The sequence below is a fragment of the Populus trichocarpa genome, chromosome 4, assembly GCF_000002775.5.
Source record: "Populus trichocarpa isolate Nisqually-1 chromosome 4, P.trichocarpa_v4.1, whole genome shotgun sequence".
Classification (NCBI taxonomy): Eukaryota; Viridiplantae; Streptophyta; class Magnoliopsida; order Malpighiales; family Salicaceae; genus Populus; species Populus trichocarpa.
The window spans coordinates 13,285,117-13,302,077 of NC_037288.2; the positions used below are offsets into that span (position 1 = coordinate 13,285,117).

At 36.0% G+C, this 16,961-nt stretch overlaps 1 long non-coding RNA gene across 1 annotated transcript; it reads left to right on the top strand.

The window, feature by feature from the left end:
• Positions 1 to 13,282: 13,282 nt before the first annotated feature.
• Positions 13,283 to 15,486, top strand: LOC127905250 (uncharacterized). Its single transcript, XR_008059110.1, has 3 exons — positions 13,283 to 13,516; positions 14,413 to 14,472; positions 15,269 to 15,486. It is a non-coding gene; the product is annotated as an uncharacterized LOC127905250 (long non-coding RNA).
• Positions 15,487 to 16,961: the final 1,475 nt, after the last annotated feature.

The following is a 16,961-nucleotide window of genomic DNA, read 5'->3' on the forward strand; positions in this document are numbered from 1 at the left end:
CTCAAGGAGTTCCACATGGTTTGTGTTGGCATGAAACTGAACGAAGTTGACGAAGAACAAGTTAAGTTGAAAGCTTTCCCTTTCTCTTTAAAAAGGGCAACAAAGACATGGTTTTTCTCTATTCTCCCAGGTTCCATTGGAACTTGGAATGGCATGAAGAAGATTTTCCTTGAAAAGTATTTCCTAGCATCTCGAGTTGCCAACATAAGGAAAGAAATATGTGGGATTCGACAATCTCATGGGGAGACACTTTTCGAGTATTGGGAAAGATTTGAGCAACTGTGCATTCAATGCCCTCATCATCAAATACCTGATCAGCTACTCATTCAATATTTATATGAAGGAATGATGCCTACTGACTACAGTATCATTGATGCGGCAAGTGGAAGGGCATTGGTAGATAAGACACCCAAGGCTGCACGCCAATTGATAACAAATATGGCAGCCAACTCGAAACAATTTGGCACACGTGGAGATTTCCCAAGCAAATGAGTAAATGAGGTAAGTATTTCTAACCTTGAGAATAAAGTTAATGATCTTACTTCTCTTGTGCGTTGTTTGGCTTGTGGCAATGTACAACAGGTGAAAGTTTGTAGCATATGCTCCTTACAAGGACATGCTTCGGAAATGTGCCCAAAAATGCAAGAAGATTACAATGAATAAGCTAATGCAGTTGATGGAGCATTCAATGGACAACTCCAGCATAAGTATGATCCCTTTTCCAACACGTACAATTATGGATGGAGAGACCATCCAAACTTACGCTATGGGAACCTGCCTCAACAAGGCAATCAAGGTCGATAGTTCCATCCCTATGGATTTCAACCCCAACAAAATTATCAAGCGAGGCAGCCCCCTGCATTCACAAATTCTAATGTTATGGGGTCATCGAGTGATGATCTTCATGAGATGATGAAAACCTTGGCTTCTAACACAATGACCTTGCAACATTCCTTTTATTGATGTTATCAAGAAAATTCCCAAGTATGTCAAATTCTTGAAGGAGTTGTGTACTACTAAGAGAGCCTATAAGCTTAAAGGCCATGAAATGGTAATTATAGGTGAAGTTGTATCTGTTGTTGCTCAAACAAATATGTCTTTGAAGCAAAAAGACCCAGGTGTGTTTATTATCCCATATGTTATTGGTAATGCTAGTTTTAAAAGAGCCTTACGCGATTTAGGTGCATCCATTAGTGTTATGCCTAAACATGTTTATGATTCTCTTAGTCTTGGAGCTTTTGAATAAAACTAGTATTGTAATACAACTTGCGGATCGTAGTTTTGTTTATCCACTTGGTGTGATAGAAGATGTCCTAGTCAAGATTGATAATTTGGTTATTTCATGTGATTTTTAAATTCTTGATATGGAATTTGATTCTTGTCATTCGTCAAACAACACTCCTATATTGTTTGGGAGACCATTCTTGAAAACTGCAAACAAAAAAATTGATTTTGGTAAGGATACTTTGTCCATGGAAGTAGGAGATGAAAAGATTGAATTTAACTTTCATAATGCAATGAAATATCCTTACAACAATGTTTATTCTATCACATGCTATGACTAAGTTGATAAGTGTGTGCATCAAGTTTTTTATTTTGATTGTGAGGATGGATTAAGCGTGACTTTAAGCTATGTTTATGATTTTACTAAGATAAAAGAGATGGAGAGGCACATATGTGTTCCCTAAAACATGCAGGAATCAGCATTGGCTTTGCAAGCTTTGCAAACCATTCCATATGGTAATGTCTTTGTTGATTTAGTACTTTCACATAAAAAGCTTTTACCATCTATTTTACAGGCCCCCGAGTTAGAGTTGAAACCTTTGCCTGATAATCTGAAGTATGTATTCATTGGAGACAACAATACACTTCTTGTTACCATTGCAAAAGTGTTGACAAGTACGCAAGAGGAAAGACTTGTGAAGTTGTTATGTGATCACAAAACAACAGTTAGATGGACTTTAGCCGACATTAAGGGCATTAGTCCCTCGATGTGTATACATCACATACTATTGGAGGACAATGTGAAACCAACGAGAGAAAAAGGAGGTTGAATCCACCTATGATGGAGGTAGTGAAAGCTAAGATTTTGAAACTATTAGATGTAGGAGTCATTTACCCCATCACAGATAGTAAATGGGTGGCGCTAATCAATGTGGTGCTTAAAAAGACCGGAATCATGTTGGTAAAGAACAATTAAGGTTTTCATGGATGATTTCACGGTGTATGGTGATTCTTTTGATACGTGTTTAGAAAGTTTATCTTTGGTCTTGAAAAGATGCATTGAAACTAACCTTATCTTGAACTATGAAAAGTGTTATTTTATGGTAGAATAAGGGATAACTCTTGGGCATGTTGTGTCTTCACGTGGATTAGAGCTTGATAAAGCTAAAATAAATGTCATTTCATCATTACCTTACCCCTCATGCGTGAGGGAAGTTCGTTCTTATCTCGGCCATGCAGGTTTCTATCGATGCTTTATCAAAGATTTCTCGAAGATCACAACACCCTTGTGCAAATTATTAGCCAAAGAAGTGGATTTCGTATTTGATCAAGCATGTAAAGATGCCCATGATGAGCTTAAGAGGCGTGTCACATCTGCCCCTATCATCCAACCACCAAACTGGGATGAGCCTTTTGAGATAATGTGTGATGCGAGTGACTATGCGGTAGGAGTTATGCTTGGGTAAAGAATAGGGAAGAATTTGCATGTTATCGCCTATGCTTCTTGCATGTTGGACAGAGCGCAATGCAATTACCATACAACTGAAAAAGAACTTTTTGTAGTGGTGTTTGCTCTTGAAAAATTCAAGTCATATCTATTTGGTACAAATGTTATTGTTTTTACTTACCATGCAGCTTTAAGGTATCTTTTGAAGAAAAAAAGGAGTCTAAACCAAGGTGTTGAAAACTATGTGGTTGATCACTTGAGCCGACTGAGGACAAAAGATATACAAACCGAAACAATAAGAGAGACATTCCTCGATAAGTAGTTGTATGTGTTACATTCCTCTACAAGACCATGGTATGCTAATTTGGTGAACTATTTAGTCACTAAAGAATTCCCTCCAGGTTTGTCTACATCTCAAAAAGACAGGTTACAAGTTGATGCTAAATATTAATTTTGGGACACTCCTTATCTGTGAAAATTTTGTGTGGATCAAGTAGTTAGGAGATGTGTACCACAAGATGAATTTCATTCCATTCTTAATTTCTGTCACTCTTATTCTTGTGGTAGGCATTTTGGAGCAAAAAGAATGGCTCACAAGGTACTTGAAAATGGTATTTATTGGCCTTCTATTTTTAGGATTCATATCACTTTTGCAAATCATGTGAAAAATGCCAAAGAACAGGTAATATCACTCATAAGAATCAAATGCCTTTAATGAATATTCTTGTAAGTGAAATTTTTTATGTTTGGGGTATTGATTTTATGGGTCCATTTCATTCTTCTTTTGGTAATCTTTATATCCTCCTTGCTTATGATTATGTGTCTAAATGGATTGAGGTGAAAACCACATATACTAATGATGTTAAGGTTGTTTTGGATTTTGTCAGGACTCACATATTTGACAGGTTTGGAGTCCATAAAGCTATCATTAGTGATCGCGACACTCATTTTTGCAATCATTCAATGGAAGCATTACTTTGCAAATACCATGTGACTCATCGGACTTCCACAACCTACCACCCTCAAACAAATGGCCAAGCTAAAATTTCAAATCGAGAAATCAAGTCCATTTTGGAGAAAACAGTGCAACCTAACCGGCAAGATTGGAGTCTACAACTTGGTGATGCACTTTGGGCTTAACGGACTATGTACAAATCACCTATAGGAATGTCACCTTATAGGATGATTTATAGGAAAGCATGTCATCTACCAATGGAGCTTGAACACCAAGCTTTTTGGGCCATTAAACAATGTAACATGGATTATGATGCTGCTGGGATTGTAAAGAAGTTACGATTACAAGAGTTGGAAGAGATACAAAATGATGCTTATGAGAATGCAAGGATTTACAAAGAAAATACCAAGAGTTTTCATGATCGAATGATTACAAGAAAGGAGTTTCATGTTGGAGACAAAGTCCTTCTTTATCATTCTCGTTTGAAACTTTTTCCTGGAAAGTTGCGCTCTTGTTGGATTGGACCCTTTGTTGTTTATAATGTTTTTCCTTATGGTGCAGTTGAAATTATAAGTTTAGAAACAAACAACGTGCTCAAGGTCAATGGGCATCATTTGAAACCTTTTTATGAAGGTTGGACGACATAACTCACAACTTCTGTGGCTGAACCAATCTATGAAGTATGAGCATGCGATGTGTTGAGCCAATGACATAAAACAAAAGCGCTTACTGGGAGGTAACCCATCACAAAAGAAAAAAAATCACATTTACTTTCTTTTTCCCTTATCTTTTATTTTTCCCATTTTACTTTATTTTTGTCATTCTCCTATATTCCATTTCTTTTATTTCAACATTGAGGACAATGTTGTGTTTAAAGTGTGAGGGTATTGAGAGAATTTTGGTTTTCTTTGTTGTTTTTTAAAAAAAAAAGAAAAGAAAAAATGAAAAAAAGAGTCTTAGTTTTATCTTTTGAACTCCCATTGGTTTATGAGAATACGAGTATTATGTATGAGAATTAGTTGAGAGAGATGACAATATAAATTGAATGAATGAGTCTAGGGATTGACTTTGAAAACATGTCATGTTGACTTTATAGTGTTATACCAATGCAAGCTTTTAAACCTTCAACATTATATTCTTTGATAGTGCATTCTTTCAATGATATGTATCTCTAGAACTTGCTTCATATATTGTTGAGATTACATTCACATTACATGCGTACATGAAGATGATAAAGGCATTAGGAATTTTAACCACTTGAGCAAAAAGTCAACCTAAAGCATATTATCCTTAGTGAGCCCTTTTGAGCTTGTTTATCTTTTCTTTCCTTTACCCATGTGTAAGCCTTAACTTTTTATATGTTTTCCTTTTCCCCTAGCCAAGGATGAGTAGAGCATATACTTATTGATATCTTATGGATCATGGTTGGAAATTATGTGAAAAGAAAAAAAAAGTGATGCTTGATGGAAAGATGGGCAAAGTTGCCAAAGGTGAAAAAAAAACAAAAAGAAAAGAAAAAGAAAAAGAAAAAGAAAAGAAAATAAAATAAAATAAAATAAAAGTGTCCTTTGTGTTCTTAAGATTTTATGTTGATGGAGCTTGAAATGAAAAGAAGTTAAGCATTGGTGCTTAAAGATGGAAAATTTGTGTGATGCGAACCCTAGCGGAATTTAATGGTATTCGCGACTCCAAGATCAATCTAACCCAAGTCTATTGAGATTTGAATGAGCTTATTACAAAGGAAGACTTGCTCCAAGGCAACAAGACTATAAACCAACTCGATCACAATGCCTACACCTGGAGACGAGCAAAGGAAGTATAAATTCACAACAAAGAATGATTAATTCTTTGAAGAGTTGAAAGTTCAATCAAGAACCAAGATTGAGCAACCAAAAGTCGGCTACAATGCTGAAAATATCATCAAAAGTCTAACCTAAAATTATTCCTAAAGAGTATTTAAACTCCAAGCCAAAACCCTAGTTTCCCTAATGATTCTCATATAAACCCAATTTAAATAATAATCAACCAAAGCTAAAACTAGCCAAAACTAATTAAAATAAACAAGTCTAAAACCCAAACAAATTGTCTCCTCTCAAAATAATTAAAGTTTGATAGCCCAACTAATTAAATAAGACAAGTTCGTTGTTTCCGCATTCTGTCTGGCAGTAGCAAGGCCCAACTTAAAACGGATGGTTCTCTCTCTTCTTAAATTAAAAGGCGTTTATATACCTTTGGAAAGGTATGGAAGTCTAGTTTCCAGCCCAACTAGAATCACATCAAAATTCGATCTGTAGCTCAAGTTATGACCAAAAGAGTAACGAAAGGTCAAATTGTCCGAATCTAGTCTTCTTCTCCCAATCCTTGTGTAATGGTCTTGGTTCCACCAACAAGCCCCTCTTGAACATGAATCAGATTAATTAAGGCTTGCTCTTTATTATTACAAATCCTCTTAAAGTCCACCTTAGCCCATGTATCTTGAAGAATTCCATTGAAAGCTTCTTTGAACTTCTTAGCTCTAAACCTAGTAATTGGACCGACTGGAACCTCCAATGGATCCTTTGATGGTTGGATCGCATCATTGTGTGCTTTGATGGGATATCTTGTTTGAAAAGAATCATTTCTTTTAGAATGCTCTACTTCTTTTGGTTTTAGCCTTTTCTTTTCCTTTCTTTTACCTCACCTTAACCTTAGCCCTATTACAACAAAAAAGACCTTTTGATTCATGCATTGCTTGTAATATTTTAGTAATGAAGATGAGATTGAAGAGCAAGCTTATGGTAGAACATATTAATTGATTGAATTTGAGAGATTTAAATACATAAGCCCTAAACATGAGAAAATTCATTGAAAAAATAAATTGAAATCCCAATGAGAGGACTTATCACTTTGGCATGACATAGATTTCATTTAAATCACAATGATTAATTGAGTTTTGAAGTTCGTATGCAAATAAATTCATGAAAATTTATGTTCTTTATCGTTCTTGATTGTATTCTTATTTATAATGCTTGTACTCTTGAACATTGATGGGAGATTAAGAGATTAGTCATAGTTATTTTACTTATTTAATTTTAGTTTGATTTGATCCATCCTTTCTCGAGGACGAGCAAGAGCTAAGTGTGGGGGTATTTGATGCAACCATATTATTTGACAGTTTTACCCATAATTACCTAGTATTTTGCATATGTTTTATATATAAAATGCCTTGATATTCTTTGTTTTATGTTTTAAAAGCACTTTTGGATGTAAGATTAAAAAAGAAGTAAATTGGAGATAATTGGTAGATTTGATCTCCGATCGATGTTTTGTGTAGAGTTTGAGCTCTAGAAGTCAAAACGAAGTGATTCTAGTGGCATTAGAAAGCTAACATCCATACCTTTCTATACATAAATGGAAAGAAAAAAAAGCATGGAAATCGCAACCTTCAAAGTCAAATCTCGCATTCCGTCAACATTGACCTTCAACCATTTCGACTTGACTATCTTTAGTTACAGATGTCCATTTGATGCAAACTTAATTTTGTTGGATTCCTGACTCGAAAACCTATCATCCTACCAAATTTCAGCAAAAAACAAGCTCATATGAGAGAGATATGATTTTTTTAAGATGACATATAAATTCTGCCAGCATACAGGTTTTATGAAGAAACAAGTTCAAATTGCGTCCCAAAGCATCCAAACCGACATCCAAGTCTTTATTTCGGCAATTTAGCTCCTCTAAGTCAAAATTCAAAGCTTAAAGATTTTATGCAAGGCTATTTCTTCTTTTTTAGGAAAATAGATATTTAAATGTAAATTGTTTACTTAGAAAAGGACTATTTTGTAGAAAAGGGATTAGGGTTTCCTAGGATATAAAAAGAAAGAGAGAAAGCAAAGAGGGGGCGGCCAGCCAAGAGAGAAAAAAATGCACTTTCCTTCACAAACCCAAAATCATGCATTCTTCTTTCTTTTTTATTAGTTGTTTAATAGATATGCAAGACTAAATTCTTTTTCTTGGTTGCAAGGATACGGAAACCTTCAGATTTCAAAGAACTGTGAGATTTATTTTACCTCTTCTTTTCAGTTTATATGATGAATGAATATGTTTGTTTTCCTATGCTTATTTCTTAGGATTGTTTATTTTAATTGCTAGAGCGGACTCTAAGTTATTATTATGAACAATCTATTGCTAAGTTTGCTATCAAAACCGGGGTTGTGATATATGAACTTGTGAAGCAACTAAGTTTAATAATTATGGCGGATCTATGTTATTAATCTCAGGGAGAATATTCGATCAAATTAAACATGGACTGCAAATAGTTATGTTATCTTGATTAATCAACTTATCTAGTTCTTAAGGCTGCCATTGAATTAAATTACTAGTGCGGACATTGTGGTTGTTTGATGGTTAGGATTAGTTATACAGCGGATCTGTTAACTATTCAACGTAAGAAAAGATAAATATTCAGAGTATAAATTGACGTTTCGTTTCCATGATCACTTCTGATTTCAGTAGGTGGACGTTTACTTGTTACCAAGGTTTGTTTTCTTGATAAATTTTGGTTTTCTTTGATTTAACATTGATTGTTTCTTTCTATTTTCTATAACATAGCATAGCATAGATAACTTTACAATTCTCCCCCCCCCCAATTGCATATCGTATAGCATAAAAATCTGAACTAAACCTTTCTCGTGGGATCGACCCCTTGCTTGCTCTATACTATCTTATTTATTTAAGCAAGGGTAATTAATTTGTGCGACCACGACATCACAACAAAATGGGTTGCTGGAACATCACAATCAAATGATCGATACCAACAACCATTAACTGACTAGAAGCAACATGATACTCTCAGAAAAGATAAGCAACACGGACAAGCAGATCAAACGAGCTTCCATGTTTGCCAGAAGGGTACGTCTTAACTCTCAGCAAGTAGGAAGAGATCTTCATCGATATTAGCAAAGTATAGCCAAAACTGATGCTTTCCTTAGAGATATAGGGAATAAAGGCTTTGCTTTTCCCCTGTAAACGATGATGAATAAATGTAACAACTAACATCGGATATTAATGAAAGGGTTTAAACCCAACCTTTTTGAAAAATATATTGCATTCATGAGTACAAATGAAAAGACTTGGACCCAACCTTTTGAATAGTATTAATAAGTACAAACTTATTGAGCATTGGCTCGGGATAAATTCCCTCGACGGCTATGAAAGGATCGGAAAGCTCACCCAAATGGAGACCATATAACAGTCTGAAAACTTACATAACCCATATTGAAACATACATCATACATAACTATGCATCTATGTGCATTTGTATTTGTGAGTCTTGAAATATGCCTAAAACAGGCATTCAAAATGTAGGTCTCCCTGCCAAGGTCTACAACACAAGGCTTCGCAGAAAAAATGGAGAATGAGGGGAAGGTACATCTAGAAAGAGGCCCACTACTAGAAAGAGTTGGATGATGTCAAGAGTAAAATGGCCCGGATGACTAGCTTGCTCGAGCAACTCCTGCGAGCGCAATTAGGGGAAGGTACATCTAGTTAATAACCGACTCTACCACAACCATTGGCAACCCTAGTCATCATGGACCCACAAAATCTAAAGCCAAATCCCGTCACCAGACCACAAGGAATAATGAGCATTCTGATGGCTCGCCTATCTACACCCGTTCAAATGCCAACCACCATAGACTTGATTATTGGAGAATCCCATGAGATTGAAGCTTCTGGTCACCACGAATAGGATAAGTGGGTTGTCTGGGAAGAAAGGTTGAGGGGAGTCGAGGGTTTTGACATCTATGACCCGGTCAGGGTAGCTGACATATGCCTGGTACCAAATGTAATAGTACCCAAAAAGTTTAGGGTACCAAATTGTAACATCCCCCATTCCGGGATAAAAACAACAATCTCATGTCAACCGAAAAACATAGTAATTAATTTATTATATATATGTATGTATGTATGTATGTATTCATGGTTTTTGTATTAAAATCTACCGAAATTTCGACGGAGTCCCCCCTATACCGGAAGGTCCCAAATTATTGACATATAACCTGTTTACACTTCTAATAACTCGCATCACATCACTTAATCCCAACCCAATCATCCTGGGTTTCAATTCCACAAATATTCTCACACCTATCAACCATAATATTTATGATATACATTATATAACAAAATATCATTATGGCTGGATAAAAAAAATATAAATACATAGACATGAAATATGGTTATATGAACTACATAGTTAAGTTCATTCAATCAAGTTTAAACATTAATTATACAAATTAAGTTATACAAACATTTTCATGTTTACAAAATACAAGGGTATACTCCCTAGAACCTAAATTACAAGAAAGGAACGTAAGCTAGGATCTACTCCTGTCGTGCATGCAATGATCCTGAAACAAAATACATATTATTGAAAGGTGAATATCACATAAATATAACAACATGAATATCTAACGATTTCAACAGGGTAACATGCATTCATATTTTGTTCACTTCTCTCTTCTGGTTTTCATTAGAATCTCTTCCTTATTCAACTATTAATAACCATTCCCTCTTCCACTATTAACCTCCATTCCAGACTTTATAAGATCAAACATGATTATTTTTGTTTAACACATTACCGATACTAATTTCACTGGTATCATCATCATCACCCCGTAGGAGTCGATGCAAGGTGATCCCCTTACCCGGGATCCTAACATACACTAAATGTATGCTAGCCAAAACATAGTGATCCCCTTACCCGAGATCCTAACATACATTAAATGTATGCTAGTTAATACATGCTTGATCCCCTTATCCGGGATCCTAACATACACTAAATGTATGCTAGTTTACGCCTCAAATCACACTTCTCATATTTCCTTTGTTAGTGATAATTTCATCACTTGGCAATTCAAACAACAACCTTTCCCCTTGAATACACATAAATTCAGTAATTCAAATTTCACATCGGTAATATATATTAAATCATGGAATTTAACTAGAAGGTATAGGTGCGATTCACCTACCTGCAATAAAAGCTCTACTCGTGCTCCCCTGCTGCTGCTTTTGCACAACGCCTGTGGTCCCTCCTGCAAATCACAAGTTCATCTCATAAATTTTCCTCACTCAAGGATATGTTTTATAATAACCATATTAACAACCAATAAGTCTTTCTTTCAGTCATTTCTTAATATTTTATGTTTTTCTCATTTCACCCATTAATATTGTCATTCTTTGTCCAACCATAGTTATCATTCCTTTCTTTATATTTGAATTGTTTCTGTTTAAATCCCGAACTGTCACTGTTTAGACATTGAACTATTACTGTCTGACCTCTACTCAAATTTTTAACTATATCTAGAGTTATAGAACTCTGTTTCAAGCGAGATTGGTCTTGTTGGAAAGCTAACACATGAGGCTACAAGTTCTATGAATTAAGAAGAACCCAGTTCTACCTCTAAGACAGTCAAAATTGCTCATCAACAAACATTTGAACTGTTACTGTCTCTTTTTTGAACTGTTACTGTCTGACCTCTCCTCAGATTTTTAACTATATCTGGAGTTATATAACTCCGATTAAAGCGAGATTAGTCTCATTAGAAAGCTAAGACATGAGGCTACAAGTTCTCTAAAGGAAGGAGAACCCAGTTCTGCCTCTAAGACAGTCAAAATTGCTCATTAACAAACATTTGGACTGTTACTGTCCAACTGTTATTGTCTCGTTTTTGAACTGTTACTATCTGACCTCTCCTCAGATTTTTAACAATATCTAAAGTTATAGAACTCAAATCTATAATTTAACATCCAGGCATCAATTCGTAATCGACTTTAAAACGACTCATAAGACCATGTTTAGAATACCTTACCCGCTACGAATCAAGGTTTCGATCCCTCCTTTTCTTTCTAATGACAGTCGGCCCTCCCCTCTCCTCTTCTTGTTTAATTTTTCTAGTTAATCCCTTGCCCACCAGTGTTTATTCTACCTATAACCCTTAATCTTGGATGGGTTCTTGAAATTTTGGTGTTTCTCTCTTGATCTGTAAAAATGGATACAAAAACTCCCTCTTTTCTTTCTTCACAATTGTTGCAGATTTGTTTTTAGTGAGAAGAGGAGTATTTATGCTCTATAATTATTCTTATTTGCATTTAGGCCCAATTTTCTTTAAGTGTATTCGTTTTGCCCTCACTTCTTTTTAGTTTAGTTTATTTTCTTTAATTTAATCCAGCCTTGATTTTCTCGGGATTTACACAAACTTTGTTAAGTACACAGAGTTGGAATGCTCTAATACACATCTAAGGTCATATTGCAACAAGATGGCGGAAGTCGTACACAACGACAAGTTGCTCATACACTTCTTCCAAGATAGCTTGACGGGTTCCACGCTAAGTTGGTATATGATGTTAAACAATGCCAGGATCAAGAAATGGAGCGACCTCGTATATGCCTTCTTGAGGCAATACAAATTCAACATTGACATCGCTCTAAACCGAACGAGTTTGATTATAATGGAGAAAAACAACAAAGAGACACTTTCAAATCTCCATACTATGAGTACCTGATGGGAAGCTCTGCTCAACATTTTTTTTATGTTGTTGTTATCGCCGAAAGGATAGAGCAAAGAGTAAGAGCCGACAGAATATCAGAACCCACCGAGAAAAAAAGGGTTTATTGGAAGGAAGAAAGATGCTGAAGTAAGCAATATAGAAGGAGGGTATAAGGGTAAGAGGGATTTCCAAGCCTGAAGCTATCATAACTAAGGCTACCAAGCCCAACCTCCCAAAGTACCTAACATTGGCTTTGCCAAGTCTTTCTCAGCCAACCAGCCCACCTACTCCGTGGAAAACCAAACCAAAGGTAACTAATGTAGCCAAGAACAACTCTCGCCTCTACCAATGACTTTAAAAGACATGTATGCAAAACTACTAAGCATAGGTCATGTAGGTCCCCTTCCTTTTCCACCACTTAAACCCCCTTTCCTGATTTGGTACAAACCAGAACTAATGTGCGAGTGCCATGCTGGAAATCCAGGTCACAACATTGATACTTGCTTTGCGTTCAAAATGAACCTTTTGTAGCTATTCAAAGCAGGGTGGATAACCTTCGAGGATACACCCAACATCAATTCCAATTCGTTGCCCAAACATGCTTCTAGTAATGGGGGTGTGAACGTAGTAGAATTTGGAGAAAAGAAGAAGCAAGTTTCGAAAGCAACCATCAATAGGCTATATGACATGTTGATGAAAATCGGTTACTTACCAACAAGAAGCATGACAAAAAAGGGAAATCATTTTTGTAGGTTCGATGAGGCTATAAGACATAGTATTGAAGAATATGGAAAGTTTCACCAGAAGGTAGCACAAATGATGACTCTTGATCTCCTACAGATTGGAGAGAGGGAAGGAGATGAGATTGTTAGCATGATAGGTTTCCAAAGAGGGAAGGCAAAGGTGTGTAAAATCCAGCCTACTAGGAACGAACCCCCAATGTGAAGCCCGAGAATAAAATGTACAAAGAAGGGGGGGTTTATAATAATTCAAAATGTTGTTATAATATAAAATAAAGCAAAAAAAAAGGTGAAAGATGGGGCCAAAATGGAATTAACAAGAGATGGGACTATAAATACCCATCTCTTCTCTCATCCATGGCCGGCTGATAATAACAATAAGGAGGGGAGGAGAATTTCAGATTTTTCCTTCATCAAAACTAGGAGTAAACACTTAAAATTAGTAAACCCAAATAAGCCTTGGAATTATTAAGTGGAGGAACACAATCGGGTGGAAGAATTAACAAGAAGAAAAGTGAAGAGTTGGTGAAGAAAAGAGGGGGAAGAGTGGCTGACTATATACAAGGAGAAGAAGGCTAAGATTCTTCTAAAAATTTGTGAAGTAAAGTTTAGATTTCCATCCAAGTAAGGAGTTCTAATTCCAATTTCTATGAAATCAACTTCAATTTGATTAGAAGTTTATGCTTTTCTTGAATTGGGAATTAGGGTTCTTTAACATAAAATGTGGGGAAAATGCAGAAATGAGTGAGGTTTAATGGATTAGAATAATCTAAGTGCCTTAAAGAAGAAGAAGAAATGAGTGCATAAAAGAGAGGAAGGGAACTCTTGGTTCCCTTGGGCACGTTCTCTGCTGGATACTGCAGAGGGGGAATGAGAACGTATGATGTGCTTAATTAATTAATTTGGTACAAGTGACCTTAAGAGGACATAAAATGAGACGGGAATGCCATGTATAAAGGGAAGGCATGGCTGTGACTGATGAAGAAGCAGGGATTTAAGATGAAATGGAGATACTTTCTCCGTTAGCAAAACAGGGCAGGTTCGCTGCCCTGTTTCCTGGGGGGATTTTGGACCTGAAAACTACAGAATTCAGGGAGGGTCCCCTCATAGAAGTTGTAGCCGGAAGTGTTAGCTTTCCAACGAATCTGACCTCGCCTAATTTGGAGTCCTAGAACTCCAGATACAAATAAAAAACTGAGGAGAGGTCAAGCTGCCACCCCTGTTGGCAGATTCGGCCAAGTTGATAAAACGACGAAATTTAGCCATATTAAGGGTAGAATTTGTTTTCTTGCCCTTCACAAAGTGTGTCTTGATCTTCAAAAAGAATAAACGGTAATCAAAATTGAATTTATGATGTCCACTTGGACTACAAATGAGCTGAAAAGTTAGAGGATAATAATGAGGAATGTAAGTGAGAAAGAAAAGATTTGGTAAAAGAGAAATGAATATTATTTCCATTGTTGCTGTTGCGTGTGATATGTGGACTAATATGGAATAATGATGGGTGTTTGTGGTTTCAGGAGGAACCGCGGGAGGAGTACAACAACCACAGGGGAACGCAAGTCGAGCGTCTACAGCAGGTAGGTACTTGGTACCTATATCTCCTCTAGTTAATAATTATTTTAACTAACTTTTGAACTATAAAAATTTGGTGCTTATTGATGCGGAAGGAAAGGTTAAATGACGAAAAATAAAATAAAATGAAACGGAGGACTAGATTTAATTTATGGGTTCTTTTGGAGTAACAACGAATTTTGGTAATGACTGTTTCTCGAATTTGATTTGTTTGTCCCTGATATGGGAGGCTTATGATGTTAACCAAGCTGGATAACATCGGCATTACCGGTACGTGAAAGGAGAAATATAAACTTGATTAACTATTCGGTTTCAGAATAGTTAATGATATCGGCGGGTGACGTCGATATCGGCAAAATTTATAGACTTGATTAGCTTTCCGAGGTGAAAGCTAATGATGTCAAGAATTTTTGACATCGGCATACCTGAGAACCTCCCAAGGTAATATGGAACAATGATTAACTATTTTAGTTTTAAAAAATATATATATAGTTAATGACACAAACGGTTACGTTCGTGTCGGCATTTTCATGAAACTGATTATTTGTTCCATGACGGGCAACTAAAGACACTAATGGAGGTCAATGGCGTTGGCAATAGTCTTTCTGATGTGGAGGGGGGGGGGAGAAGTAGTCAACAAAAACAACAAAAAAAAAAAGAAAAAAAGAGAGAACTCTTATATAACCATTAAAAGGAGTTTATGATTTAAGTAGATAGATATGCTGTTTAATTTTTCTTCCGTAAATTGCTTGTATTTTAATCATTTATTTTTAATTATATGGAAAATTTATATTTTTGCAGGTCCCTCTCATTCACGTCAGGAATAGATTTTAAGTTCTTTGATCCCTTTTTGTATAAGTTAAGAACTTAGGGATTTGTGGTGTAATTTTGTCATGCAGTAAACATGTAACCTGTATAGAATATTATATTCGTAATATTTTGTTTCTGAAATATTAAATGTATCAACCTATGCTTGGGATATTAGAATGTACTAGACTATGTTAGAATATTAAACTGTGTTGTGTTATATATATATATATATATATATATATGCAATCTTCGTGCTCGAATTTGGCTATTTTAATTATTAACTTATGTGTGTGATGTAAGATAGAGTTTGGGAATGAATATGGTCCTGAGCATAATCTGGAATGAATTATGCAGTTGATTATACTAAACATGGATGTGATTGTGGATGAGATGTGATTCTAAATGTGTGCAGGGTACATTATCGATAACTTGTGATCTCCCGGTATAGAGGAGACTCTGCCGAAATTTTGTTAGAAATTTCGGCGAGAAAAAAAAAATAATTTTGCTCCATCTACCCTTTATAGGGGGAGATTAACGGATAAACTAATAGAAAAATTAGGGTTGTTACACCCAAAGCTCAACTTAACAAGGCCTGTTTTTACCCATAATAAAAACTGTAGTGCACTACCACATCATTATGGAAGCTCCTCTCCACTCTTTAAATCGAGATTGAAGGATTAACTCGGAGTGGCATGTGTTTTACACCTAAAGAATTGTAGAAACAACAAAATGCTAAAGGCAAGAAAGTTGTGGAAGCTGCTAAGGATATAGAGGAAAAAAAATTGATAAGCGAAAAGGCGGCAAACGAGTTTCTAAAGCTAATAAAGCACAACGAGTACAGTGTGGTAGAACAACTAAAGAAAACCCCTACCAGGATATCCCTCATGTCTCTTATCTTAGTTCTAAGCCCTACCATAACGCCCTACAAAAAGTTCTGAACGTGGCATATGTCCCTCAAGACATGACCTAACACACTATGGAGCATTTGATTAGAAGAATCCAAGTGACCAACTATTTATACTTCATCGAAGACAAGCTCGATGCTAGAGGTCACAATAAACCTCTATACATTACAGTAAGATGCCAAGATTGCATCGTTGGTAAGGTATTGGTGGATAATGGCTCAACTTTGAACGTACTACCAAACATGTGCTGGATGAAATGTTAATTGACCCAACCCACATGTTGCCAAGCACTATAACAGCCAGAGCATATGATGGGACTCCAATATAGGTGGTAGGGACCATTAAAATTGATTTGTTCATCAACCCACAAGCATTCCTAGCAACCATATAAGTGATGGACATTTACTCATCATACAACATATTACTAGGAAGGCATTGGATACACGTTGTTGGCACCATAACTTCCTTCTTGCACCAATGTCTAAAGTATATTGTTAATGGAGCATTGGTGACAGTCAGGGCTGAAGAAACATTGGCAATGATACAGAATGTGGTAGTACCTTACATGGAGGTCGAAGGGAGCAAATATGGGAATCTTCATGCCTTTGAAATTGTTAACAAAGACTGGGTTCTAGAAAATTCAGTGTTAAGAAAGCCAGCCATTTTTGAAGCTGCAAGGATGGCAGCTAGGTATTTCTTAAAACATAAACTTCCTTTCCAGTACAACCCTATTACCGGAAGTCCGGAAAGGATAAGCCTGATAAGATGAAAAGTTGTAA